This window comes from Poecile atricapillus, chromosome Z (assembly GCF_030490865.1).
Source record: "Poecile atricapillus isolate bPoeAtr1 chromosome Z, bPoeAtr1.hap1, whole genome shotgun sequence".
Classification (NCBI taxonomy): domain Eukaryota; kingdom Metazoa; phylum Chordata; class Aves; order Passeriformes; family Paridae; genus Poecile; species Poecile atricapillus.
In genome coordinates, this window is record NC_081289.1 from 62,030,455 (window position 1) to 62,054,632 (window position 24,178).

At 41.9% G+C, this 24,178-nt stretch overlaps 1 protein-coding gene across 1 annotated transcript in view; it reads left to right on the forward strand.

Moving 5' to 3' along the window:
• Nucleotides 1-385: 385 nt before the first annotated feature.
• Nucleotides 386-24,178, forward strand: part of LOC131572734 (protein shisa-like-1) — an 80,016-nt gene continuing 56,223 nt past the window's right edge. The window contains exon 1 of the mRNA XM_058826041.1: nt 386-564. The gene's annotated coding sequence lies outside the window, so the exon portion shown is untranslated. The remainder of the gene's footprint in view (nt 565-24,178) is intronic.

Below are 24,178 nucleotides of genomic sequence, written 5' to 3' on the forward strand. Positions count from 1 at the left end.
CTGAGGTGAGTGGCCACCTCCGGGCGGCTCTGCCTGTCCCCGAGCCGGGACAGGGCTCCGCGCTGCGATGTCCCCGGCCGAACAGAACAGGAGCGCCGGCAGCGGGGAAGTTTCCGTGCGGGACAGCGGAGCCAGCGCGGCGAGAGGCGGAGCCGCCGCCCCGAAGCTCCAGCTGCTGTAGGGGACGCGTGTGGGAGCAGGGAGGCACCTGGAGAGCCAGCCTAGGTGGAACGAGAGCAACTGGTTGGAGCGGGGGCGGGGGCAGGAAGAGAGAAGGTGGAGAAGCAGGCGGGGACAGGAGGGGATGGGGGAGCCGGGGAAGGAGGTTGCAGCAGCAGCAGCGGCAGCGGCAGCAGCAGCCGCAGCAGCAGCAGCAGCTGCTGCTCCTATGCATCGGTGCCTCCTCCCCCCGCTCGCCGGCTGAACCACTGTGCTCTGCTCTCCGAGGTCGGAGGTGCCGCCGCTGCCGTCCCCGGGCACAAGCCGGAGCCGCACTCTCCTTCGTGGATTCGCCGTGCGACTGTCAGGAAAAGTGGCTGTGTGCGGGCAGCGACTTAGCGCAAGGTGAGGGCTGGTGTGTGTGTGCGGGTCGCGGGCTGCGCTGCTCCGTGCGCTGCCGGACATCTGCGGGCACTGTGCCCAGCTCCAGGAGCGGGGCAGAGTGCCCGGCCCGGCCCGGGTTGTGCTGTGCGGTGGCCGCCGTCGCTCCCCCGCGCAGCGCGGTGGCAGCAGCGCTCGGGAAACTTTGTGCGGTCCCCTTCGTGCGCAGGGAGCCGCGGCGAGTGCGCGCTGCGCTGCTGCTCGCCCCAACCCAGCGGCTGCCTGTGTCTGGGCTCGGAATCAGTGTTTATTTACAGGGCTCGGGCATTAATCACTCATGCCGTGGAAAGCTCATTAGCGGCGACTTGTTTCCATGACGACAGGACCCCTCTGAGCCTTCGAGGTTGTCTATTTGCCTGATTTTCTCTCTTTTCATATTTGTACTAGCACCGTGTTTTGTCACCGGGGACAAAAACAAGCAAATAAACCTTGAATGAGTGATCCTGTAGCCCCTCTTCCGCTTTTCCTCCAACGCTCAACGATTTCCCCAGACTTAATTGACGATATGTGGATGTAATTAAGCAAGTGTGAGAGTTACACAAGGTTTCTGAGTACTTGTTCTGCTGCATTACCTCATTTAGCTATAAAGCTCAAACTAAGATGTGTTCTGACTTGTCTCGTGTTCAGAGTAGTCCTGAGAGGTGTTAGTGCTAAAAACTGTGATTCTGATCTTTTTTGCTTGTATGCCATTTGGCAGCACAGAGCCCTTTGAGGAGATTCGTTTTGCAGTCTCTGATACAGCTGAGCTGGGAATTAGTGGTGACTTCCCCTCTAAGTTTGTTATCGCGTTGTAGTGTGACCTTGACAGGTCTCTTTAACTTCTTCCTACCCCACTGTTCTCAACAGAAGGAAATGTCACTAACTTGCACCTGTGCTCAGAGTTAATCCAGCAAAACACTTTATCTAAGATGGAGTACTGTTAAAATCGAGTATACTAGTGTGTTGCCCTCTGTTACGAGGAGAGAATATACATGATAAGTTCCTTTTCCTTAATGGTAGTGATAAAAATCCTCCTTTTTAACTCCAGTCTTTATTTAACATAGTACAGTCTTGCTGGCCTTCAAAAGGGTGAACTGTTAGCATCCAGCTGTAAACAGTGGTTCTAATGTCATTTTTTCCTGGTTAACTTTCCTGGGTTAACTTCATCAGAACAAGGTAAAAATGAGAGTCTTTAGCATTCTGAAATTTGTAGGATTATCCACTGTTATAAAGAGCACACCTCCAGTGAGAAGATGTAAGAGTAAGGGAAGAAAATGCTGTGAAACTGAATGACAGTCTTGATCACTTGCCTTAGCATTGCAACCTGAGAGGGACTTAAAAGCTCTTTTTAGAGAGAATGATCAAACATACACTTTTAACTTAACTATATGTTAGGTTAAACATCTGAAACTCCCCTGCAAATTTTCATGGTTTTGCAAGATACAGTTTAATATGTAGTGTTACGTTGAAAAGCATTGGGAGTGTGTACGGAATCTTTCGGAATATTCAGTTCTGAAATACTGCCTGAGAGACGTTCAGTTGTGACTGTTTCAGATTACAGGAGTAGGAAGTTATAATAGTGGGGGAACTTCTATATGAAGCATACATTCTTTCTTCTTTCTTGAAACACTCTTTCTGAGTGAATAAACTGTTATAACTCATGAGGAGTCTATCTTCAGCTCATTCCATCAAAGTACTAAAACATCTGCCTCATTCCAAATGCATTGGAGTAGGCAAATCACACTTCAGGCTTTTGCTGAAATACCCTAAAGGTATTTTTACTGAAATACCCCTATGACTTGTGACCTTGAATTTTGTATTCTATATTTTAGCAACTCAGTAGTGAGATACCTGTCTGAAAATATTTCTTGTGATTTGAGGACCATTACCCGCCCCTAGTTACCAGTGAAATAATTTTATGACAATCCCATTAATAGAAAAAAAAAAAAAAAGAAAGAACAGAAATATTACTTTTTGTCTTGTCTCCTTTGGATGTCATTGACCTAAATTTCCTTGCTGAATAACTAAATTTTTACTACTTAGTGCTATACAGTCAATACAAGTAGAGAGAAAGCGATACAGGTTTTGCTGTGCGTCCTCTGTAAAGCTCAGCCTTTTATTATTGGTGGTAGTAAGAGCAGCAGATATTCCAGTTCATTTTCAGACCCTAGGTACCATGAGGGGGTAAAAAAAATTTCTTAGCTTAATATTTTAAGAGTGGTAGCAAGAAAGATAACTTGTAACAAGCTTTTATTATTTTTATAGATATTTTCAGAACAATAATCACTTTAGTTTGTGAGAAGATACCTGAGTATGTAAAGCTGTCACTGATAAAGGGGTTTTGTTTGAGGGAGTGGGGAAAAAAGTACACAGACATGAAGGCTAAGTCTATAAATATGGATAATAATATTGGTTTGCTCTGTGTTTTACTCAACATTATACCAAAGTAACTTGGATATAATATATGCTGGTTTTATAAACAGAAGCGCTTCTAATGGTGTTCATATTCAAGATACCTCAAACTGGTCAACCAGCCTATTGCTCAAATTTTGCTGTCATGTGGAAATAGACTTAATATTCTTTGTTTCTCTGGTGTTGGAAGTCCCACACCTGGGATGAATGATACTGGACCGGTATTTAGAGGAGGTGGCAGAGTTCCTTTCTCTGTAACTGATGTACTCGGGAAAAGTCATTTTATCCCTCTGTTTTAACTTTTTCATATCACCATTAATCATCATCCAGTGTTGCTTATTTGGAGTGTGGAGTTTTGCTGTGTGCCTATATTGTGCCCAGAAAGATCTCTGGAGAAGCAGTAAAATGTTAGTGCAGCACAATAACAAAGGGGAGCCAAGATTTTTCCTGTCTCAGTCCTAGGTCACTGGCATCTGTACACCAGTGGGATTGTTGGAGATCAGTGTGAAGATGTTGTGGAGGAATTGCTTCCAGTGCTAGTTCCTTAACATTCATCTTGCTGAATATATTTTAGGGAAATAGATTTCAGAGAAAAAGTTCACAGGGTATGTACTCCAAGGACTTGAAAATAAAGAATGGCTCATCACTGCATTTCCTCTTTGCTGTCAGGTTGAATGTACTGGATTTTCTGGGTGGAAAAATAAGTCCATTATGAATTTAAAATAGGCATACTGGCAGCAAGGGGCTCGTGAAGGGCAGAGATCAGCACTAAATATCCAAAGTGAAATTTTTAATTTTTTTCTATATTTTTAGGAGAGGGTTGAGCAGGTGAGTTTCCAGGTATACTTTCTGAGCTTATAAAATGCACAACCTCATTTGAAAGGAGTGAGTAATGGTGTTAGGAAGGTATGAGAGATGTTTCTGTTATTCCAGTTGGGTGCTCAGTTATGTTCTTCATAAGCTACTATAAAGGGTTTATACCTCAAATGGTGGTGTACTTGATTTAGCTATAGGGTTTTTAGTTTGGTCTTAATTTCAAAATCACCCTAATAATCTTTCTGATAAACCAATCTTTTAGATTGAGGCAGGATTGTTTTGTATGAAAGGTTTGCAGATGAAAAACTGACTTTTAAAATGGTATCTCTTCTATATGGTAGACTTACTTCTGCTTTTTATCAGAATTCCATGGCCAAACTTAAGATAAAACAAAAACTATATTTTTACATACCAGTGGTAATGTAAATCTCTCCTGTTTCTGTCATTTTATTCTTTTAAAAAGTGAAACTTATTAAACGTGAAGATGTAGAAAAGCTCCTTTCTAGCCTTTCACTTACTCGCCATATTTTTAATGAACAAAGTATAATAATTTAAAAACTACTTAGGCTTTTAAGGCCCATGTTTGAAACAACCCAAATAAATCTGTGTTTTAAAAAATGCATTCTGGAGAGATGCCTCCCCCCCGTCTCTGAGGTGCCTGATTACACACATGCAAATTCACATGCTCAAACTCCCTAGCCATTTTGGAATTTTTGGACCTGGGTGTGTTTTCTACTTATAAAATAGAGATGTCAACTCAAATTTCTTAGAAATTCAAGTTCTTCCCATACCTGTATCACTCAGAGGAGTGTTGGATTCAGCAGCACCTCAGCCATGAGATGCTGCTGCTGCTCTGCCTTTTACCTTCAGCTGCCTGGATGGGCTGGCAGGGGGAAGGAGCCGAGGAGTGGATTTGGGATTTTCTCTGGGGATAAGGCAGGGAGAGGCCTCCCCTCTGCGTGTGTTGGAGCCCTCCTGCTTCTCCTGTGGGAGTCTCTTGATTTGTAGGCTGACCGTCCCACACCAGTGAAGCTTAGCAGGCCCTCCCAATTTTCTCGCTTTATGCCAAGATGTCTCATGTTGCAGACAGGGAGTCTGTTCCTGCTCTGTTTGGAGGCAAGGGCAGAATTCTCACCAATTTCCATAGGAACAAGATGTATTCCTAAACATACTTCAGTAGCTAGAAAGAAACTTCCTAATAAAGAACCAGAGTCATATAACACAGAACATGAAGCATTGTTCTGAGCTTCACTTCAGAGCTCTTAGCAGTAACATGTCTGCAAGACCAAGCACTGCAAACAGCAAATCTCAGGGCATTCCTTGGAGCATTGTAAAGGATTATCCACTCTCATTCAGCCCAGAGAAACAACTGAGGCTTCAGCATGTTACTGATAAAATATTGTTTATTCTAATGGATGCCATTTTGAGCCCCTTAGGTCATATCAGGAGTGGAACTCAAGGAGCAGCAAAGTGTGATGTAGTAGCTGTGGTACAAAGGATTTTCTACATCAAGCAGAAAGGGCAGTGGGATTTCAATTTACCTGAACAAGCAAAATGCCATCTCCCACACTGATGTGGGAGACTTTTGGAAGCTACTAAGGAAAACTTTGGAATGCAATTCTGCTGCTATCAGTTGTCATACTCTAGCCAGATTGGTTCCTAACTAAAACTTTTCTTTCGTCTTTATTTGGATGTTATTGTTTTTAGGTGGAGATGTTCCAGCCCTCATTTTACTGACATTCCTGTATTGCTTTTTCACCAGCAGTGAATCCTTTACAGTTACAGGCTTTCTCTTTAAGAGGAGTCAAAATGAATCACCTAAAGCTTGTTGGAAGCAAGGATTTCCAAATGTACCTCATAGATATCTGCAATTCTTTTCTTTCCCAAATCCATGTATTCCATTCATTTTGCCACTAGAAAGGCACTGTTCCAAATGGAGCTCTATTCCAAATAGAGCTGTCAGGGTGCAAGGGAGTGGTGAAAAGATACAGATCAGTGCTTTTGCCATTTGTGTTGCATTCCCATACATGAGAGCCTCAGGGCTCTTTTTTCACACAATTTTCAGCTTGTGGTAGTCAGAGTATCATTTTCTCTGGTTATCTCCCATCTTGGACTGGTTTTTTTTTTGTGTGTTGAATGTTTGTGAAAATGCTTTTTTTTTTCCCCTTTGGTGTCTTAACAGTACCAACATTTGTTAAATTCTTCTTTACTTAGTCCCCTGCCCAATAGTTATACACTTATTAAAATTTAAGGAACATTTTGACTTGTAAAGCCTGTAGCATACATACTTCCCCTTATGTCACTTTCCAGGTAATTACTATTTTAACATTTGAACATATAGACAAAAGTCTAGAGAGAGAGACTTTTCCAAGGAAATTGCATACACTTTATCTTGAATGGCAAATATAAGTGTTCGATATGCATTAAAATCCAGAGTTAAGCTTGGGTTCTTTGTTCATGTCTTGTTTTTTTCAGTATGATCATTACATATGATTGGACAGAGGGCTGACAAGATAATAACCAAGCTTCCTATCAGCAAGACACAAAGCATTTCTATTTCCATTTCATATCCCAAAAAGCACAGGTTGAAAACAGGACTGCTTGAATAATTTACTTGAAAGCTGTGGCCCAAAATTTCACAGTCCTGAAGAACTTTTTGTCCCAAAGTGGGGAGTTGTCAAGCATGTGTAAATTGAAATAATTGAAACTGATTAATTGGTTTAATTTCTATTAATTAATTTAATTTCTAATACTTTCGAATAATTTATTTTCTATCTTGTCATGAAAACAAGACATTCATTCTTCTAACATTCATATTGTCAGTTAAAATCCCCTTACAGATTAGTGGTGAAGGAGCCCTGACCTGAATAAAACACCGGTGCAGTATCTGGCATCTTGAGAGACAGACAGTATCACAGATAGACAGGGCAGGAATATAAAAGTCATGGCAGGAATCAGTGAGTGACTGCTCTCAGTACCGAAACCATTCTTCAGAGGCAAGTTCAGTATAATGCTCATTACCCTGTTTAATTGTGTGGAGTTCTAAGAGTAATTCATTGTGATTTTGCTGTAAAGTGTTGTGATGTGGCAACATTTTGTTGATTAAGATATTGCTGGAAATTAATTTTGAGATACTATTGGCAGGGATTTAGAAACCTGGACCGCAGCCAGGAAGTGAACAATCATTGGAGCCAGCTCTACAAGGAGATTCTTTACACACACAATGGAGATTTTTTTATTATTATTTTGTGTTGCAGCCCCTCTCATCCCTGTTTGGGCAAGTGTGTGAATTCTTGTGAGAAATGATGTCAGGGGCTGGCAGAGGGATTGCTGTAGTGCAGGGACACAGGCCAGGGCAGTGGCACTGAGCAACGTCCTGACCCCCAGCCTCTTCAGGGCAGGTGGTGAATGGAAAGAGTCCCGTGGCCTTGGTGATGTTGTTCTTCTTCCCTGTGGGTTTTGACAAGCAGTTCCACTGCTGGAAGAGCAGCAGAGTGCACAAATCACTGTGCTCACCTCTGCTGCAAAGATCCCATTTCTCTTCTTCCTTTTCACTGTTCATCTCCCAGCTAGGGTCAGTCAAAGGCAGCTCCTTGAAACTCCTGAGGGTTTACCTCAGAAACAAATTTTACATAAGAAACCAGCTCATGTTGTACATTGCTGGTGATAATTGCTTTTTAGGAGCCTCACACATAGAACTATATTGTTAAATTACAAGCTTGTCTTGCAACAATTTGCCTTTGTTTTGGAGCAGAAGGGGACAAGTGAAGAATTACTGAACAGAGCTCAAATACATCTTTAATATGAAATAACTGTTTTCAAGACAGGTATCCTACTTTTGCAAGTCCATGGGCAGATTCTTATTTATTTGAATGGGAGCAGGGTCCCATGTACCTGAGGGCTGCTATTGTTAAAGTAAACCCTTGCTGAGTCCTCTCTGCTTGAATTGGGATGCACTCCTGGACAGTAAGCTAAACATAACAATGAGAAATTAATGAGGAAGGGATTTGGTAGCAGTGGTACTACTTTTGCATTTCTGCTCTTTATCACTGGGGCCATGGTCTCATTGCAGCCACAGAGACATGGTGGGAATACAGTCATGGATGGCTACATTCCTTCTAGGAAAGCCAGGGCAGCAAGGCAGGGTGGTGGAGCTGCTGTTTATGTGAGAGAGCAGCTGGAATGTGTTGAGCTTTGCCAAGAGCTTATGGGTGTGTGAGGGTGACAGAGCACTGGAACTAGCTTCACAGAGAGGCTTTGCAGTCTCCTTTTCTGGAGAGTTTCCAAACCCACCTGGATGCAGTCCTGTGGAACTTGATGCAGGTGACCCTTGAGCAGGGTGATTGGGCTGGATGATCTCCAGAGGTCCCTGCCAGCCCCATCCACTCCCTGTTTCTGTGATTAGATTTCCACACTTTTGTGCCATGCACTTCATTAATTCAGTCTTTGTTAGACAGTCTCCTCTTTCTCATAGTAACACATTAATAGCAGGGAAAGTTCTATCCATCATTAGTCATTTAAGCCCTAAGGCCAGAATCTGAAGTTTGCTGGTTTTTTTTCCCTATAATCTATTGGACAAGAGAGAAGTAAATATGGATCTACATGCACACATAGCTCTCCTTAAAATTAATTTGCATCACCTGTGTTCATTTTTTGCTTCTCTACTGGTTTGCTCTCTCTGTGATTAGAGTTGCAAGAAGGTTAATGCTGATGGCAAAGTTTAGTTCAGTTTTCAACCTTTATTGCTATCCCCTAACTCCACGTCTCCCTAAATCTTCTGAGTTTGGACTGCTGTGGGAAATTTTCAGTAGCATGAACATGAGTTCTAGTGACTGAGAACTATTAAGAATACAATTTATTCCTTTGTGTTGAAGCTAAGTAACATTGCTCCAAACTTACTGCAGAAATGGAAATGAAATACAGAGTGAACACGCTCACAAGGCTTCACAGTTTGAAACATTTAAGGCATTATTTTTCTCTTTTTATCACTGAAATTTATTCCAGTAGTGTTAAACCAATGGGTAATTATGGAGGAACCTTAGAGCCTCAAGCCAGAGCTCCCACCATGGTTTTCAGGAGCAGCCTGTACTGTGTCTGTGCCATAGAAAGCCCCAGTCATAGCTCTTGGTGCCAGTTGTTTTTCAAGGAAAGATAAAAGAGGAACAATATTCTCAAGGAAGTCAACACTTTTCTTAAGCAGGATGCGTTTATGTTACTGTGTTATGTTACTATGTTTTTTGATAATTAGGCACAGAAAGAAAGTATGGTTTTTGCTACCTCCTGTATATTACAACAAACAGTTAAAAACCCTGTATGAAATCAATAATGCAAATGAAACTGTAGTGCAATCACTCACCATGATCAAAGCTAAAGTTTCTTCTTAGTTTCTGAATTTGTTCTGCCTTCCCTGTTCCGTGTTGTCAGCCCTGTATCCTTTCTTGGGCGGGCTTAGGCAAGCAAATGGAAATCTTGTAATTTGCTTTAGTTACCAGGGTTGGGACTGACTGTGTTTTGCAGTTTACTGCTGGCATGGGCTGGCTGCCCAGCAGCTGGCAACAAACTTCCAAATGAGCTCAGCTTCTATCTCAGAAGTATTTGTTGGAGTCTTCTTCCTCTTCAAGTCTTCCATGGGAAGTGGTGCTGGGGCTGGTAGCAATGATTTTGTTTCAGGCAGTACTGATCAGAACTTGGAAAATAATTTTCCTGTTCCATGAGCCTAATTCCTCTTTCCTTTGCCTTTTCCTTTCTTCTTCCTTTCTGCCTGGCATGATGTAAATGTTCTGGTGTTTTAGTTTCAAGCATCAAAACCAAACAAATGTTTAGCCCGTTTAAACATTAATTTCTTTGCTAATTTTCTTCCAATTCAGCTGCCAAAAAAGCAAAAAACGCCTGTCAATAACCCTTATGGAGAATTTGTATCTGGCACAGAGCAGCCCTCCACAAGAACATGTTTTCTTCTGTGAATTGAGATGCTGTGCACAGATATGATCAATTTGTTTCCAGAGCCATCATCATCACAAGCCCTTAGAAATCCTATGCTCTTGGACAAGAGCATTTTCCATGATTGAACAGCCACAGACTTAGAGTTTGAAGAGTTTAGGAAACCACTAAAAGAACCCCAAAGCTTGGTTGAAGGGAGTGGATTACCTGTGTCCTTTTCTTGAAAACAAAGCTGAGACATGGTCCTCAAGGAATTTGGTATTTTCAGTTCTTAAGCCCATAACGGCTTAAGAATCACATTTTTTTTAATCCTCTTTCAATAAGTGTAAAGAGTATTTAGTGATAAATACCTCTTGGGTTATAAGGTGAAATTATCTTGCATGTTGTTTCTGTATCCAAGCTGAATGCAATCCATCAGAATGATGGTTTTAGTCATTTGCAGGAAGAAAGATGTAACCAAAATTGAGTTTTCTAGCTATGAGTAGCAAAGCAGACCCAGTAAAGCGAGCAGCATGCTCTACTGCTTGCTACTGCTAGCAAATGTAATGATACACCAAAAACAAACACAGTCACCCAGCAAGTATTCATAGCAAGGATTCAAAAATACAGAGCCTGAATTTTGAGGTACTAAATTACAATGGATGTAATGGGAATTAATTGGGATGTCAGTTTCTCCAGTCTTCCTTCTCCTGTGAATAGGATCTGGGATTTCCAGCAAGGCTAAGCAGAAAGCCCAGTGCCTTAAAATATGTAAACCAGCACCTAAACCTGAAGTTTGTTTTGTCACAAGAGTGAATGATCTCTGCAAATGTACTGATATGAGTAGTTAGGAGCAGTTCTGGCACATCAGAAGGAAGAAATAATGTTTGAAGAACATACTGTTTTAAGACAGAAGTAGTAAAGTGCCACTTGAAATTTAAAGAAATAAATTCTTCTTCATGGTCTGACTGTTTTAGTGGTGTGATGTGGCAGCTTTTAGTCAAAGATGAAGGTCATCAGAACACAAACCCTTCGTTGCTTTGCACCATATAAAGCACAGTGCAACAGAAGGTAAAGCTATCAAAACACAAGTGATCAGCAGATCCAGTAAGGCATAAATATCTATACAATGTTAGGTTCTTTAAAAAGAAAAGTGAGATATCATTTCTGTTTCATTGTGACAGCAAAAGGGAATAGCTGTGTTCCTATAAACAATTTAATGACTGGTGTGATTCTTGGGTCGGCCATGACCCAGGAGAAGGGTGAAGGAATGAATGTTTGGGTCAGTTAAGCATCCTTCTAGCTTGTTACTATTGCCTGGGCTAGGTATTTGTGGAGGAAGGCCAGTCCTCGGAAGGGCTTCCACCTTGGAGATCTGTTCCCTGGGATAAAACAAAACTACTTAGTCATGGTGATTAAGCTGTGGAGCCCTTCCTGCTTCAGCACCCCATGTTATCTCCTTGTAAACTATTGGTCATTTTATCCCTGTCTTAAACCATTGGTCCTTTTCCCAATTCTCCCCTTCCTATAAAACCCCAGCTTTTGCCCAGTTCAGGGGAAGACTGTCACTGGCCCCCTTTGCTGAAGCCTGCCCAGAAAGGACTCTGTGGAATGCTACATGGCCTCCCGTCTCTCGTCCACGCGTCAGCTGGGGTAACCCATGAGCTGACCACTACAAGAGCTGAAATCACATCTAAAAGAGCTAATCACTTGAAGCCTCAGGCTGAGCTCATAGGGGTTACCCCCAGCTGAAAACTGCCTGAGACCCCTGGACAGCCATTCCTTGTGTGACCCCTGTCCAGGAAGTGTGTGGCGGCAGCTGGGGATTGGACAGACCCCCAGAACCAGCCACCAACAGGTTATTTTATTATCTAAGTATGGGGAAATTGTATTTCTCCAGTTATACCCTCTCAGCTTCTGGCTGGCTGCCTCACAGGTACGTTCTGTCTGGCAGCAGAGTCACAGTTTTGTGTTTAATAGCTACTGGTGGAAGTTTTTATCCATAGAATTTTCCTAATTGTTCTTGAAAGATAAGCAACCTTCTGTCATAAAGAGAACTGTGTGGGAAAACCACCTCCTTTTGTTGTTTTTCATAGTCCTATTTGATAATTCTTGTATTATGAGAAGTGATGCAGGATTGCTGTCTATTTAGGTTGTCAATGCTGCTTGTAAATTTTTGTAGACTTTTATCAAATTCCTTCCCAGCTGAGTCTTCCTAGTCATTTCAAATGCTTTACATACAGAAAACATTTTGCAGCTCTTACTATCTTCGTCATGCCTGATCCCTTTCCAGCTCTAGAGATGTACAAAAATCATGCCATGGTATAATGAGCTTTTCTTTCCACCCCTCCCCACGCCTTTTTTTTTTCCCTCATCAGTTTCTGAAATGCTATCTGCTACTGAGTACTAAATCACTATCTGCATAGAATTGATGTGCATAATTTCATTATAGCTTTCCTAGCTCTCTAAGATGCAGTAGCCTCCCCAGTGCTGAGAGAAAGTAATTTCCTTCCTTTACTTTGCATTTACCAGCATGAATTTAATTTACTGTTATCACCCTCAGCTCCTCAGTGAGTGGTGGATCCTGTTAGAATAATTTCTGGGTGAAGGCAAGGAAGTGTTCTCCAAGCTGTGGATGCTTTGAGGAGGGAGTCAGCTCAGTGTAAGAGAAAGTGTGTCTTGGGACTTGTAGTTTTGAGGAATTGGAATGCCTAAATTCTCTGAAGTAAAGTGGGTCAAGAAATTCTGTTAAGCCTGTGCAGTTCTTTGCCATCTGGCACAGAGTCTTTGAAGGACTGAATGGGCAAAGCTTGACAGTAGCAGAGGGAATATGAACTGCTTTACTAGTTTTCAGCATCAAGTTCAGCAGTGGGACAGGAAAAGTGACCTGGAATCACAAAAAAAAAAAAAAATACAGAGGTTGGTTTTCACTAGAAATCCCTTAACTTAGAAACAGCATCTTGATGGCAGGATGACAACTATGGTACGTGATCCACTGACAGCAGAGACATTGATTCCCTACATGCACTCTGATCATCAGGATTCTGTCGATGTTTGGCATTTCTCAGGTGGCAGCACTGAAGCTCTTTTCCACTGTGGCATTGTGCTGTGCTCCTTTCACAGGTCTAAAGTGTCTGTGACAGAAATGGCTCTTGCTTTTTGCTCCCTGTGTAGTGTTTTGATCAGCAGTAGGAATTGGGCTCCTTGGTGATGAGAGAAGGGACCTTCAACACGATCAGATTTCCAATGTTTATTCAGGCTGCTTTAAAACTTTGTGTTCTCAGGGATGCAGTAGTTCCTCATATAAAAGATTCTTAAGATGTGTCTCCTCACCAAACAAGAAGAAAAACCTTTGAGGATGTCAAATCTTCCTTCTATAAACCATAAGTTTTGTTCATGTGGAAACTAGCCTTGTTTTCAGTGAGCCATCAGATATTGAGGGATTTTCCCTCCTAGTGTCCTTACCTTGGCTAGAGGACAGGTAATCAGCACCTCCTTTTATATCATTAAAATATCTAGGCTTTTCCTTTATTTGCTTTCTTTGATGGGAAAGTAATCTACAGACTACATTTCCTTAATGGGCACCCTAAAAGTATTCTGAGTTTCCAACAGTTTTATACGTGACCTTGTGCTGTCTTTAGGTCCAGCAAATACATGGAGTCATTTCTCTCTTCAGGTTTTTCCCCCACATACTCTTTTTACATATTTGGTTGGTTCATTTCAGTCAGTATCGAAGTTCTACCTCCTTTTGAGCTGTAGCGGCATTCGCTCTCTGCTTGTACAGGTTATTCTAACAGCTATATGACAAAAAACCCTCTGCTCTGTGTCCTAAGGCACAGACTGCTGAGTGCTTGAACTTTTGAGATCTGTTCTGTTATCATGGTAATATGGCCCTTAGACCCTGGGTTAGCAATTTGATATATTGCGGGAATGGCCTGGCTAGTGAACAACCAGTTAATCTCAGTGAGGGGTAATTCCTCCTCCACTATGTGCTATACCTTTCTCAGTTCATTTACTGAAGCATTTTATTCTGTATTCTGCCATGGCAAAAGCAAAGCGCTCTTGAACCTCAGTTTAACTTTTTTCTGTGAAGTGCTTTTTCTTTAAGTTTGTAGGCCATGATTTGGCTAACTATGCTGACTTGGGTATGCCAAACACAAATGTAATAAGGAGCCTGTTTAATTTCAGGCTGATAGTCTTATCTTCTCCTAAAACCTTGTACGTAACTCTGAAGTAAAATACTTTTGAATTAATTCTCCTACTGACATGGTTCTCAGCCACGTTATGTAAGCTCTGGTTCTTCCATGCTCTTGTTAAGCAAAGTAATCCTCTTGCAGTCCCAGCATCTGTCCTTCACATGGCGGGAAGTTATCGTGCTCTCAATTTGCCAGAGGTCCATGGGCAACTTTCAGCATCAGATTTCTTTTGCTTGTAACAGTCTGGGTTCTTTGCAGTTTGCATAGTTGCTGTCAACTGTGTATAGTTGGATTTTCTTCACTTGGCGCATCCTCATTTCCTCAAGAACGTTCAAGGCTGCATCTTCCAGTGGTCTTTCTGTGCTTCCCTGGTCTCTTGTCAGTGCAGTATTCCTTATTTACCTCTAATGATGGGGACAACCCATAGTTGGCCCCCTCTGTCACATTTGACTACAAGACAATCAACTGCTGGCAGAAATAAGGTTTCCTAAAGCTGTCTCACCCTTAGCTGGTGCCAGTGCTAAGTAGATGAGGTGTAACTCTTTGGACTTGATGTTTTCATGCACAATGGAGTCCTCTCCACCCAACGGAGCCAACAGCACCTTCTTTGTCTTCCAAATGGAGATATTCATATTGATTTGCATGTGGAAAGCCCCTCTCCACTGAACTGAGTATAGATACAGTTCTATGTGCTGCAGGAAATTTCTAAAGATAGGTGAGTGGTGTCCCAGGAATGTCTGAATATCTGCTGGAGTTCTGCTTAGGTACCCTTAATTCACCCCTCTTCTACTAGAGTCATTGTGTGGACAGCAGGTTCCTTGTCCTGGTGTAATTCTGGCATGGTTTGGTTAGCTTTGTTTCTCTTCCTAGAATACCATTCTGTGCTTGATTTTGGAAGTGAAGCACGGGGCACAGCAGTCTGTCCCCCAGAGCTGGGCCGTTCCTAGGGCTGTGTCTAGAGATGGGAAACGAGTGACCACATGTGATCAATTCATCAGCATGGGCCAGTAGGCAGCTCCTCTTAGGTAATGTGAGCTTATCCAGAAGTCTTGTTCCTACCATCTCTCTTATTACTTATTACTGTCAATTATTGGAGAAATACTCAGCCCATCCTTTTGATGAAGCTGATCTTGGCCAAGGAAAGAAGATGAGACAACAGAGCTCTAACACATAGAAAACTCGAGCCTTGTGTATTCACTGCTGCCTAACAATAGCAAGCTGACATTTTGAATAAGGCCCTTCACAGATATGTGCAGCATTGTTTAACTAGTAATTCATTAAGTATGTTAATAGTTTGTTTCTTAAAGTTTCTTAAGATCTGTAACTTGCTGATTGGTCATGGTTGTTTAACCTTTGAATTCTCTGGAGATGAGAGACTGGGGAGAGGTGATATATCGGTAAAAATCACACAGAGGTGCCTGTTGTGTGGTACCAATTGAACAGACGTGAGCTAAAACAAAGCAGACATCAGTTGTTTGGATCCGAGACTCTGGGCAAAAAAACGGATGCTGTTCCAAGTGCTCAAGGAATTCTTTCCAAGCCATTTGTAAAACAACTTTAAACTTTTCTCAATTACGAAGTATTACAAAGATGATTACTATGGAAATAAAAAATACTACCCTTCCTCCTGTTTTCAGTTACGTTCTCCCTTAGCTACACTGAGGCTTCAAATAATTGGAACAGGCTTTGATTTTTCATCCTGCATTACTAGCTTTAATTGTTAAGTGCATTTAGGACAGAGGACTCATTAACCATGGCAGTGTACGAAATACCTGTCCCATACCTGGCAGTCCAGTTATCAGTAGTAAGTGCTAGTGTTTTTTGCCTAAGTGCATTTTTCTAAACATGTGAAATGCTCTTTTGTTACTCAAAGGCAGATATTTGTTCAATTGTACTCCAGCCTGTGTTTTGCATAAATTTGCTTCCTGTGTGCAGCATCCTTTTCATTCCTGCACCCTTATCGTTGCTATGCAGCTTTCTCAGTTGTTGATCCGTCTTCCCACTGCTCATTTTTATTAATAACCTATCTTTTATTAGAGTCTTGCTTCCATTTATAGAGTGTGCTATGATTCAGCATAGTTAATAGGTGATTTTTACTGAAAGTCAGTAAAAGGGCTTTTGGAATAGCTTTTAAAACATATTATAGTAGATTTGAAAATAAGATTTGTCATGTTTAATGTCTTGAGACAATGTAGCTTAATCCAGGCAGATTGCAGAAAATACAGCTATTAAGTAGAAAATTTATATGGTATTTAAAGTTTTCACTGAACATGAGGTGGGTATTGTGGTAATTAAAATCATTGCTTTCCTGATCTTTCAGCGTTTAGGACTGCACAAGGTTGTGACTCATCTTTTTTTTTCTAAACCTGCTCCTTTTTCAAATACACAAAAAATCCAGAAAACAGGTGATCTTTGTCTGTTCTTAGGAGGATCAGTCGCTCAAAAAACCCAAAAGTCCTATTATATCTCATATATATGCCACATATATTATAGATGTGCTATTAATAATGTTTCATATTTATCACATATATTGTATATATATCACATATTGTATTTGCCATGACTAATTATATATTTTTTAAGTCATATTGTCATATCTAAGATGTCATGTGATGCATGTCACAGGTATCAAATCCTATGTATCACACTTATCCTGTGTCACATTTATCACATATTATCACATCCTTTTCAATCATTTTTGCACAAACAACTGAGGGCAGTTAAAGTAGAAAAGTCTAAAATGCCATTTCCATTTTAGTGTGAAGTACAGTGGAGGAAGAAACTTCTGTAATTCAGTTAATGTTGCAGTCAACAACCTCAGGATCTCGTCCAGGGAAGCAGCAGGATTCTGGGGACCAGCATGAAACACCAACGAGACGGGCTCCCAGTTTACGAAACTATTTATTCAGCATGAGAACAAACTCAGGTCCAGAACAGAGAGCTCTGAACACAGGCACAGCAGGGGTTTTTGAGGGACAGAACCCCCGAGCGTCTCCACCCTTGAGGGTGGAGTTCAGGGTCAGGGACCAGTAGAAGCACACCAAGGGAGAAACCCCCAGGGACTCAAACTCAATCAGAGCACCTGGGCCGCCCTTCACAAGGGGTTTCGGGTGGAACTCTTTGTCTCCCCTGAGGCCGATCTGCTCCTTTTTAATTTTTTATTTTTTTTCCATTCATTAATCAGGAGCTTAAAATGTTTCCAAACATACACCTTAAAATCTCACCTCTTCCACAGAGCACCCACTTTGCTTTGTGGGACACCAAAAACTCAGTAACAAAGCACATTAAGCAAACAGAAAAAAAAAACAAAATTAAAAACAAACACTTAAATCTCGGACCATGCCGGGCAAATTAAAGTGATGGTACTTAATACAAACATAATGGTTGTTTTAGTTCAGTCTCTTCCACTTTAGGATTCTCTGTTAGGAAGGGTGCAGCTCTTAGATCTCCTCTCACGAGGGGCAGAATTCTTCCATCTCCAGTTTCGGCTCTGGCTCCCATGTGGGCGTCGCCTCTTTAGATGATCTCCGTGAAACACTGGCTTTGGGACATCAGGTTAGTTTCGATTTCCCCGGAGGAGGTGTTGCCCATGATGGAAAAGGCACAGCCCCCAGGGGTGGAGCAGCTGAACAAAGGGGTGTGAGCGAAGCAGGAGTTACTGGGAGGTTCGGGAAGGGAAGGTTTGGGACCGGAAAAGAAGGAGCAAGGCGGGAAACAAGGGCTCTCAGACCGCATGGCCGGCGCCATCTTGGGAAGGGGGGGTGGTCTGGGACGGACTTTCCCGGACAGGGAACGGGGAATATGGAAAGACAGGGGGTGAAGGAGGACACGGAACGGCGGGCAGATGGCAGCAGACACGCATCCCTCTGGATGTTCTCCGTCTCTTGCCTGCCTTCAGGAAAACTGGGGATGGGATGGCAGAAAGACACCGGGGTGACGGGGAGTCGGCAGGAACCCCGAGCCATCTTGGCTTTTTTCACCCTTTGTCCTGCCCTTAGGAACAGAGGAAAGGGGAAGGTACAGGGAGATATACACCGTAAAAGAAAAAAAAAAAAAATTAAAAAATAACTTCACAGAAGACAAAAACAGTCCACCAGAAGAGCCATACCATCCATAATCGTCCATAATGTTAATATAATCGTCCATAATGTTAATATGATATATAATAATGATATAATGTTAATATAATCGTCCATAATGTTGATATAATTGTCCATAATGTTGATATTGTCCATAATACGTCTCATAGGGTGATGTAAGGTGCTTGTCCCAGCGTCTGGTCTTGGCTCCCCCACCTCCGTAAGCCCTTTTCTTCCCCCATGCCTCCAAGGCACTCCCAACCCAGCCTTCCTGCCAGGTACTCTCGAGTCCTCCTTTCCAAGGCAGGGGTCTCGCCGACTCTCAAGCCATCAGCCGGGGACTTACGAGGTGTCCATGGAGCCGGGTCCTGCTGTTCTCCTGGTGCTTCGCTGGATGCCACGCATTCTCTCACCACTTATTGTAGTCAGCAACCTCAGGATCTCGTCCAGGGAAGCAGCAGGGTTCTGGGGACCAGCATGAAACACCAACGAGACGGGCTCCCAGTTCACGAAACTATTTCTTCAGCATGAGAACAAACTCAGGTCCAGAACAGAGAGCTCCAAACAGAGGCACAGCAGGGGTTTTTGAGGGACAGAACCCCCGAGTGTCTCCACCCTTGAGGGTGGAGTTCAGGGTCAGGGACCAGTAGAAGCACACCAAGGGAGAACCCCCTAGGGACTCAAACTCAATCAGAGCACCTGGGCCGCCCTTCACAAGGGGTTTGGGGTGGAACAATGTTAACTCTTTGTCTCCCCTGAGGCCGCTGCCACAAGTTAAAGTCAGGAATGTTTCAAAATCTTTGGAATTAGTTTATGTTCCCAGGTGTTGCTTCCATGAAGTATTCTATCTTTGTCCAATACAGAATCTCTCTGGGTTGACCAAAAGGACTAACACAGTGATGACTTTGCAAAATCCAAAGGGTGAAAGTCAAGCTGCTGTACATGGGAAGTATTTTTGTTAAGGCACTCTGAATTTCCCTGTTAGTTTTTAAAACCCTTCAGAAATACTTACTGGAAAAAAGAATATCCAAGAATATTTCTTGTTGCTTAAGAGGAATGCCTGTAAATACATTACCTGGAAACACTACAAAAATCTTTCAAATAACAGAGGAAATCGCTTTCAGGTCACTTGTTGTCCAGAAGTAAAACTTGTGTTTGAGCACAAATCATGCTGCTTGTAATTACTGACAGAGTAATTTTTATCTTTAAAAAGTTTCACCTTAGAAGAGCTAGACATCAGAGTAGTCCAAATCCATTAAGAGAGGGAGGATTTTTGATTTTTTTTTTGCATTCTGGCTCTTACTCTGCAAAGAACAGAGGGGATTGTGTTGTTGCTCAAGGATTGCAATCCTGTGCCAGAGCTGTGCTTGTACAGGAGAGGAGAGTATGCGTGCAGTGGCATGTCAGTACTGTGGTGGTTATTAGATAAATCTGTTTCACTGATTAGCACACTTCAGACACAAATTATTGGTTGCTTTTGGAGTGCTGAGCAGCTAGATAGAGTTTTTTAGCCAGCACACAACTGAATAATAAAGTACCACTCCAGGCTGTTGGGTGCTGTCTGCAGACTGGGCTTAAATATTTGGAAATTACCTGTGTGCACACATTTAAATTGAATCATATTTGTAACAGTGAAGAAAATACTAATGTTTGCATCAGTAGTTATTTCTTATTGTAAAACTGCTGATTTTCCTGATGAAAAGCAGCTCTCTTTAATTATTGGATTACCTTTTCCTAGTAAGAAGGCTTTGAAGAATTTAAATACTCATTTTTGAGTTACATTTTGGGTGACTTTCAAGTGAATTAAGTTTCTCATAGCACTGAGTCAGTGGGAGAATAAACATATTTATCTTCATACGAATGAGCAATCTGAGCCATATGTTTGCATGGTAGAACAATATGAATTATACAGAATGTACGAAGCTTTTATTTTCAACAAAAAATGTTATTAAAAGCAAAAAAAAACTTCAGTCTCGCTTTTAGCAGTAAAAATAGGTGACATTAATATATAGATGATGCAATATAAATACTTAATGCTTATGATTATTTCTTCCCCTTTGGGCACAACAAAGCTCTCCAGAATGTTTTGTATGCTCCCAATACAAAGGTAATTTGAAATACAGTGCAACTGCTTTCCTGACTGGATAAAAGCTGGATAATCTAGATGCTTTTCCCTGATTGTGAGACCAAAATGGAGGCTTCCACTAAAGTGTTCCTGGTGGTTCTGGTCTTTGCTCCGTATGAGTAGCCTCAGAGAGCCGCTGATGTGCTCCTTCTTGGAGGAAGGCTTGTTCCCTTCCACATGTAAGACAAACAACAAAATAAACACTTTACTCAGGTTGGCTGCCACCACTTTCAAGTGGTATCACCACTGATACACTCTGAAACCTTTCCTTCTGTGGGAGATCTCCCTTTTTAAGAACAATATTTGCTTTCAAAAATACACTGATCACTCTCTTCCCGCGGAAACTTTGAAGATGTCTGCGGGTTGTCAGATATGACTGCCCTGAATTTTATAATTATTATTTTGTTTGCAGATGCTTTGTTTGTCCTTCACATGGACATTCTCCTGAGCTCACTGTGTTACACAGTTGCAATTGAGACTGTTCAATTGAAACTGCTTGTTCATCAGGCTGATATCCCCACAAGTCTCTTCTTGGGTGCATCTCTTCATCTTGTATTTCAGGCATTTAGCAGCCAGTCAGAGACCTTCAAAAGTCAATGTATTGCTGGCCAATGGCATTGTGTGGTCAGTTTTACTTGTCTGGATGCCAGACACCCATTAAGACCTTTCTATCACTGCTTCTCTTAGCTGCACAGAGGAGAGAAAAGGCTCTGGAGTTCAGATAGGAGCAGGGGGAGATCTCTCCCCCATCACTGTCATGGGAAAACCAGGGTAAACTTGGGGAAATTGATTGCATTTATGAACAGAGAACAGGATAATGAGCAGTAAAACCAGTCTTGAAAGCATCTGTCCCTCACCCCTCTCTCCTTCCCAGGATTAATCTCAATTCTTCCCCTCCTCCCCTCCCAGCAGCACAGGGAGGTGGTAATGGGGGTTAAGGGCAGTTCATCGTATCTCACTCATCTCTGTACCAAATTATCGCTGTGCAATAACTTTTTTTGTTCTTAAATCCATTATCCCCAAGGCATTGCTACCATCTCTGCTGGGCTCAGCCTTGACCAGTGGCAGGTCTGTCCTGGAGCCTGGGCTGGCACTGGCTCTGCTGGGCATGGGGGAGGCTTCTGGGAGCTTCTCACAGAAGGCACCCTGTAGCCCACCCACTACCAGAACTTTGCCAGGCAAACCCAGTATCTGTATGGTGGGTGCTCACCAAGCCACTCTATCACTCCTCAGCTGGACAGGGTAGAGAAAATGAGATGGAAGACAAGAGGATGAGATAGAGCAAAAGCCAAAATTGGATGTGCACAAGCAAAGGAAAAAGCCCAAAGATTTTATTCTCTATTTCTCATCAGCAAGCAACATCCAAGGGAAGCAGGGCTCCAGTGTTGCTCTGAAAGGCAAACACAGTAAATAATCAATGCTCCCCCTTCTTCTTCCTTTTTTTAGGTTTTGTATGAATCAATGTCACATGGTCTGGAATATCCCTTGGGTCACTGGCCTGGCTGTGTCCCTTGGTGGGACCTTGCCCACCCCCAGCCCAGTGCTGGGGGAATGTTGGATGCTGTGCCATCCCTGCCCAGCAGCACCAACCAAGTCGCCTTTAATTGTCCTACTGGTCTTCAGTCCTGGCCAGTTTTCCTTTCTGACTGCTTTAAGAAACAATGCCTTCTGGATTTCTTGATAACTTGCTTCATCTGTTTGAAGATTTCAGGTGTTTTCGTGCTAGAGAAATAAATGGGCTCACTCTTCCACATGGAGCAGGGATTCTTAGCACACTGTGGTGTTTCAGCTCTGGTTGCCACCACTTGACTTTGCTGAGGAAGTTACCACTTCTTCACATAAATCTTGCTCTCTTCTCTGAGCATATTTTACATCTCTCTTCATTTGAAGAGACCCTTTTTGACAAGGAGAGAGTTTGGAAGGCAGGCACAGCGCAGATGCCAAACCTGGTTATGACCCTTGCTGGGAGGGGTGACATGGAATTTGGTGCGCATAATATTGCAGTTTCAAGCTAAAGGCCTGATTAACTCAGAAGTGTTTCCCTAAGTGTGGTTTTTCTTGAATTCTTTTGTAATCAGTGCTGTGCTTCAAGGTTGAGTTTTCTTCTTAAACGGAGAGATATTTCTGTAATTTAGAAAGGCCTTCCCCATTACTGTTAATTACTTTGTAATACAAGGAAGATGATTAATTGCATGACTTTCTTTGGAAATTCATTGTTCAAAATGGCCTTCAGAAGCTGCTGTGCTTGGAGCTTATGAGAATGATGAAATTGCAGGTTTGTCCTTTGGTATGGCATTTTCAGTACACAATTGAGGTAAGGACAGCAGCTGGGGGAGGAAAAAAAGATGTGACAGAGAAGCATGGTGTGAGATTTCTTAGCTAGGAATACATCAGGTTAAGAGAAAGGCCTCCTTTTAATTGAATTTCTTACTCACTGGATGGTGTTTCTAGTTGATAAGTTTTCTGACCTAGTGTGATGTACCTTCTCAAAGAAAGCAGTATTTTCATCTATGTGTAAATATCAGACTACTGGGAAATATTTCCTTACTTCTTCAAATTAATTGGTGTTTCAATATTTCATTTTCTGAGTGCTTCTTTGAAATAAGGATTATGATCCTTATCTAAGACTATTGAGTTTCTCCCATATTTCTCACAGGACAAGTGATACAAGACTTGTCCCAAAGAGGAGGATACTGAGAAATGAAACTTTTTTGGGAAGTAGGATGCAAAAGCAGTGATACTGCAAGGGCAAATCAGCCCATTTGTAAAGCAAGAATAAGAGAATGTTAATTTGGTCCAGCAGCACTTAATATTTATTTACAGCCGATCAGTAGAAGTTATTGAAGTAAAATATATCCATGCTGATAAGAGCTCTGAGGAAAAGCAGACATTTATATAAACAAATAATTTATTGCTGTGATGATTACGTGAAGATTTTTCAGGAATTAATTTTTCCTTCAAAACATTTTTAGCCTTATTAGAGGAATATAAAAGAAATCTATCTCTAAGACAAACTTCTCCTCATGCCTACATATCTGGAAGTCAGTTCTGCAGGAGGAAGACTGGACTGATATGGTCTTCTAACCCACTGAACTAGAGTACAGCCACCTGATAGTTCTACCGCTCAGCAGAAAACTAGGATGGTAAACTAAAGTTCTAGCAGTTGTAAGGTGTATTTCTGCCAGCCAAAAAGCCCTGTTGCACTTCCAGTGATTAGTGTAATGCTTTGAGTCACGTGCATGTGGAATAAGATGCTATTCTGGGCTTTGAAAACTATGTAAACCATTTTTTGGGCAGATGACTTCCTTTAATTGGTAGGCTTACAATGCTTTTTTACTGTTGTGGCCAGGGCAGTCAAATTTCTGCATTGTATTAGTGCAGAATGGATAAGATTCTAAATAAAAATGAATTACATCTTTGCATGAAACACCTTGGATTGGTTAAGCCTTCTTAGGAGGGCTGTGTTTATTTGCTACATTTTGCTGTAACTACAAATCCAGATTATGTTCCTAAAGTACAGTTTACTGACAGTGTATTCAGAAGTTTGTTTGACTTGAGGCTACCCTCAGGATCTTCAGTAGCTCCAACAGCTACACTGACTCTTCAAGAGCCCTTGGAAAAGCCTCCTTTGCCACTGTTATGGTTCCTGATAAGGACAGTAATCCTAGATGGCAATTACATGGTAGAAATTACACCAGGCCATGCTGCAGTCTGTGCCTACCCTTTTAACTGATGTTGAAGCCCAGATATTAAAACATGGGATAAGTGGTTTACCCAATATAAGGATTTGTTTGAAGAGAAAAAAAAAAATAGGACAGCAAGGAGAGAAGAGAATGACATATGACCTTTGCTGAAATGCCACAAACCAGAGCAATATGTTTATTAGTGTAGAAGACAGTTGATTACCAAGGAAGTTGAGGAATGGACTGCTGACTTTGATTTTTAGTAAAATAATTATTTAGACTATAGTTCAAGAAGGGACAGGGGTTTTCAGATCTGATCACTTCTATTTGCACCATTTTTGTTGGAGGGACTAAATAATGATTTAAGCA